The following is a 6,000-nucleotide window of genomic DNA, read 5'->3' on the forward strand; positions in this document are numbered from 1 at the left end:
GTTCTGCTTGTTGCTGTCTGATTCATGGACTGGAAACCATTTGATTTTTAGCAAATTGATCGATTTAATAATTCAAAAATTATTTCTGTTTTCAAATAATCTTCCCTGGAAAGTGATGTTGAAATTGTTTCTTCAAGTTAAAGCTTCATGAAAATTGCTTTGAAAATTCCTTGAAAAAATAAATAGACTCTATTTTTACACTATTGAATTAGAAATTGATGACATTTTAAAATATATAGATATTAGGAATATTTATACTAATGAGGTTTTCTGATTTGACAAATATAGTTACAAGCATTTATTAATTTATTTCCTCATTTTGCTACATAATGCCCTAATATGTTGGGGTAGAAATCAGAGTAGATGTTATTGACAGGGAATGGTGCCCTTTCAAGTTAAATTTGTCCTTTAAATCTACTCTTTTCATAAAGCAGTTTGAAAGCTCAGTACACACACACACATATGCATAAAATATAAAATTTTCTGTGCTGTAAATTAGCTGGATGAACTCAAGTCTTTCATCCTTACTGGGGTCTTGGTCTTGTTAATTTTGGAGATTGAACTAAATAATCTACAGTTCAAACATTGTAGAATTTATGAAATATTTTACTTAAATGTAACTTGTGGTTACATAATAGTAAAATATTAATATAAAATAAATATTTTACACAAATAGCCTATATTTAAACTGTATTCTCTATGCAATATTCTGTTCTAACAGTCTAAGAAAACTTTCTAACATGATCCATTACCCTTAACACTCTAAGGGACCATGAATGTACAGGAAGGATCATAAATAATTTTATATATTTATCAATATATCTGCTTCCCAGGTGGCACAGTGGTAAAGAGTCCACCTGCAATGTAGGAGACACAGGTTTGACCCTTGGGTCGGGAAGATCCCCTGGAATAGGAAATGGCAACCCACTCCCGCATTCTTGCTTGAAAAATTCTATGGACAGAGGAACCTGGTGGGCTACAGTCCATGGGGTCGCAAAGAGTTGGACACAACTGAGGGTGTGCACACAAGCATATATCTATTCTTCTGTAAATGAGGCCACATCTTCCCAAAGAGATTCTAAATTCCCAAAGAGATTCATGATTGTAAAAAGTTTAAGAATAACTGATCTACCCTGGAAGCATTCATAAGCAAAAACACAGCCACCACCGTCATTGCATTTGCATTCCTTTGCATGTATGAAAGTGTTGCTTTTTATAGTCATTGAAGAGCACCAAATGTTATGTGAACTTCTAAAATAGCACTCCATCTCACTGTGGAAACCATCTTGGGAATGGTGTTATCTCTAAGACTTGTATGCCCCTAAAAAGAGCTTAAATCTTTCCTCCAGCTATTGAAGTTGGTGAATTAATACCTTTGATAACTTTACAGCAATACCTGGAAGACAGCTAGTTTATTACAGCAATTATGAGAATCACAAACTACACAGAAACTACGGTCTCTAGAAAGTTCTCAAAGTTGTCTTTTTCTCCATCAATAATTTTTTCTCTTTTCTCTTCCTCCTCTTCCCCCATCTCTCCTCTATTCCCAACACCCAGTCCACACTTGGGCCCATTCTTCCAGGCTGACATGAGCTCATTTAATCTGAGCAACATTTTCAGGACTCAGCAGCAGCAAATTACACCAGTGAGTTTCTTTTTTTTTTTTTAATTTGACCCCAAGTCTATGAAATTAATTTCTGTGCCAACCATTACAAGACTTCCTTTGGAAATATCAGTGACTTTACAAGCCATAGACAGATCAAGTGTAGGTGCTCCATATTCTGAATGGGGTTGGGTTATGTTTTCAATTGAACAAGGTATTAAGTGATTAAACTGTGCCAGCAGACATAGCACTTTTATCAAGCTCTTTTCTTTCCAAGCAGGCACAGAAATAGTCAATCTCTGGCCTTGAAAGTCTCTGAGGAAAACTTGGAATGCTTCAGGAAATCATGTTTGCAATTAAAGCATTGGCATTTTTGTCCTCATCACAGAATAAAGGCTGAATACCATTTTTGAAACTTTACCCCCCTCCCCCTTTTTTTTAAATTTCAATAAGCCGCTTAAGATCCTCTTGCATTCATTGACAGGATTTTGGGCACCATTCTGCTACACTAGTTCACAACCATTTAATTGTTAAATGTTAACAGATTACAAGTGACTTAACGGAGGCACAGTCAGAAATTCCAGACACCATTATTTTAAATCCTACCACTGCCAGATTCACACAAGACAGAAGATCAAATACCGACTTGGGCACCATGATTTGCCTGCCTTTTTGTTGACAGAGGTAGAACGCTGGTATGTCTTCACCTGATTCCCATCACCTTACCTGGCACATGGCTCAGAGAACAAGTGAAATTGCAAATTTTAAGGAATAAATGTGCAGGCCAAGCTATCTAATGTCTATTTGACTACTTGGAACCATAGGAGAAGTGGCAGCTTTTTAGTGATTCCTATTATGGGTCCTTTATGGTAAGTGCTCTCAAATGAAAAACATAAAATGAACACAATAAAATACTAAATACATATCATAAATCTGAAATAAAATTATCAAGCAGTTCATTACAAAATTATTTCTAAAAGTCTTCCGACTGATGGAAATAGGGTAAGTAAAATCTAAACTTCCTTGGGAAGATCAGAAGGTGATAGCGTCTGGCATTGTTCTTAGCGCTTGTGTGGATTATCTCAATCTCCCGGGAAAACCCTCTGAGATATGGACTATTATGACCATTTTACAGGCGAGGAAATTGAAGCCGGTAAAGGCTAACTTACTGCTCAGCATCATATGATACAGATGATTGGTCTATGTTGGAGCCGAGATTCAAAATAGAGGCACTTTAATTCTAGAGACAGAGCTCTCAGCAATTAGACAATAGCTTGTTGAAAGAAATATACAAACATGAAAACTACAGAAATACTCAAAAATAGCAGATACTTGCTTCCAAGAATCCAAGGATTACACTTATCCTACTAATGGCAAATAGGTAGGTAGGTAAGTAGATAGATTGGCAGGAAGCATAACGTGGACCGGAGAGTCAGGGAGCTGGGTCTACATCATTTTTTTTTCTGCTCCACCATGCAGCCTGCAGAATCTCTGTTGCCGGATCAGGTTTTGAACTCCGGCCCTAGGCAGTGAAAATGCTGATTCTTAATCACTGGACTGCCAGGGAAATCCCATAATACTTCAAACTTTTAATCAAAGCATATACCTGTTTCTACAAAACAGTACAGAATGACTTAAAATGAAAAGCCACAAGTTTCCTGCCCTAACTTACTCTACTTCCATTATAGTCCCCATCAAGAGTCTCTTTAAATGTTTTAAACTGTTCCCGGTTGTTCTTTTTCTGATGATTACCACCATACTGTTAAACAATATGTTTCTATATCTATCATGGGAAATGCAGATATGAGTTACCTATACCACTTCCATACCTTTCCCCATTTGTTTCTACATTGCCTTTTAAATTCTAAATTTTCACATATATTTCTTGATACAAGCACCTCAGATAATATCCTTTGTTTTCACACTTTAGCTCTCCTCCTGTCTTTTACTACCCAAAGAGAATTCTTTGTATTTTGCATTTCTCTTGCCAAAATGGATGACATTACCTTCTGCTTTTTTGTTGTTTACAAACCTTTTATAAGTTAAATATAAAATTCAAAATCAATAAAGTTTTTAAATCGTTGTGACAGTGTAAACATTAATTGTACAACCATAAGGATATTTCATCTTATTTTTATCTTGGAAGTTCTATTGTCTTTTTTTCTTCAATTATCTACTGCCTCCAAAATTTTTGCTGTATCTAAGATGGTATCATATCTTTAGAATCTACTCTGTCTAAAACCTCCCTCCCTAAGCCTCTCCTTTTCTACTCCAATCTTGACAAAATTCTCTCCAAGTTTTCTGCACAATTGCCAGGCTAAGGCTAAGCAATTCTTTCATTACTTTGTGGGCTGTAGCCAATGTTTTCCACATAGGATGTCAAGTCATTCTTTTTGTATCACTCCTTCTTTTTGCTCAAAGTAACCTCCTCATTTTACCCCTCATTTTGCTCAAGTAGCCTCCTAATCTCCTAAGAATGCAGGAGACAATTTTTCTGAGTCCTTTCCTGTCTGAAACTGTTTATTATTAATGTATCAAATATGAGTTTGCATTTATTCATTGTTCTCAACATGGAGTAGATACTTTCATGGCCTTCTCATACTGTTCATGGGGTTCTCAAGGCAAGAATACTGAAGTAGTTTGTCATTCCCTTCTCCAGTGGACCACATTTTGTCAGAACTCTCCACCATGACCCATCCATCTTGGGTGGCTCTACACAGCCTGGCTCACAGTTTCAGTGAGTTAGACAAGGCTGTGGTCCATGTAATTAGACTGAGACATTGCTTTGCCAACAAAGGTCTAGTCAAGGCTATGGTTTTTCCAGTAGTTGTGTGTGGATGTGAGAATTGGACTATAAAGAAAGCTGAGAGCCAAAGAACTGATGCTTTTGAACTGTGGTGTTGGAGAAGACTCTTTAGAGTCCCTTGGACTGCAAGGAGATCCAACCAGTCCATTCTAAAGGAAACCAGTCCTGAATATTCATTGGAAGGACTGATGTTGAAGCTGAGACTCCAATACTTTGGCCACCTGATGGGAAGAGCTGACTCATTGGAAAAGATCCTGATGCTGGGAAAGATTGAAGGCAGGCGGAGAAGGGGACAACAGAGGATGAGATGGCTGGATGGCATCATCGACTCAATGGACACGAGTTTGGGTCAACTGTGGGAGCTGGTGATGGACAGGGAGGCCTGGAGTGCTGCGTTCATGGGGTCGCAAAGAGTCGAACACGACTGAGCGACTGAACTGAACTGACTCATGCCTTCAATTCTAGCTCCTGTCTTTTGTCTTTTTTCCTTTGTTTCTGAAATTCCTATTTTGGGGGAGTTGGTTTTTGAGATTAATTCTTTCTTCCTTGCATTTCCATTGTATTTTCCTACTTGCTTTACTTTCCTTTAAATTCACTTAATCTTGGGACTTCCCTGGTGGTCCAATGGTTAAGACTGCAAGCTTTCACTGCAGAGGTCATGGGTTTGATCCTGGTCAGGGAACTAAGATCCTATATACTGTGCAGCCAAAAAAAAAAAAAAAAATTCACTAATTATAATTTTCAACCAATTGATTTTTTTAGTCTGAAAATCACATTTTTAAATAATGAGAGCATTCAGTTGATGCATAATTTCTTTTTCATAGCATCCTATTCTCTCTTATAGCATCTTGTTCTTATTTTATGGATTTTTATGTTTTCTAATCTTTCTGTGGTATGAATTAGAATGTAAGTTTTTGTGGCTGTCCTTCCGAGTTACCTGTTTCCTTCATAACATTGCCATTTCCCTGCCCGTTTCCCTTTTTTTAAATGACTGGTTCTCTTGGCTTTTTTCACTCATATTGCTGGCCTTTCTCAAGCAATTAGAGATACTTGTTTCTGTTTATAATTAGGAAACACTAAAATGGCTCACTGGTAGCTCTCTGAACACTTGTAGGATCCTGTTCACTAAGAGTTCAGTAAGTGAAATGTGATTGGAAAGCTGCTACTCTGTGGAAACAGTCACACCTGCCACAATTGACAGGCCTTGTTCTGGGGTGTCACTGCCTTGGTCTGAGGTGTCACAAGCTTCCCTAGAGCCATTCTGGCAATTGCTCTTGAGAATGTTCTTCATCGTACGGCCTGAAAAATGGGATAATTTCCTGTACTCTGTGCCCTGGGAATGGGGGCTTTGATTGTATCCTATGTAATCAGTCAGATGCCTGTTTTTAGTCATACATCTTACTCGCACCCTCCCTCACACCTGCAGGTTCTGAGTTCTGAGCCTGTCAGGGTTCCGCAGGGCAGACTGGCCCATCTTTGGCTGCGTCACTTCGGCATATATTCTAGGTAATGGAGGTTTCCTCCCTGGTGCCTCAGGCCACTCCTGCATCTGTTTTTCAACTTCTAGAACATTTCAAAATCTCTCTTTTGC

This window comes from Bos mutus, chromosome 7 (genome assembly GCF_027580195.1).
Source record: "Bos mutus isolate GX-2022 chromosome 7, NWIPB_WYAK_1.1, whole genome shotgun sequence".
Classification (NCBI taxonomy): Eukaryota; Metazoa; Chordata; class Mammalia; order Artiodactyla; family Bovidae; genus Bos; species Bos mutus.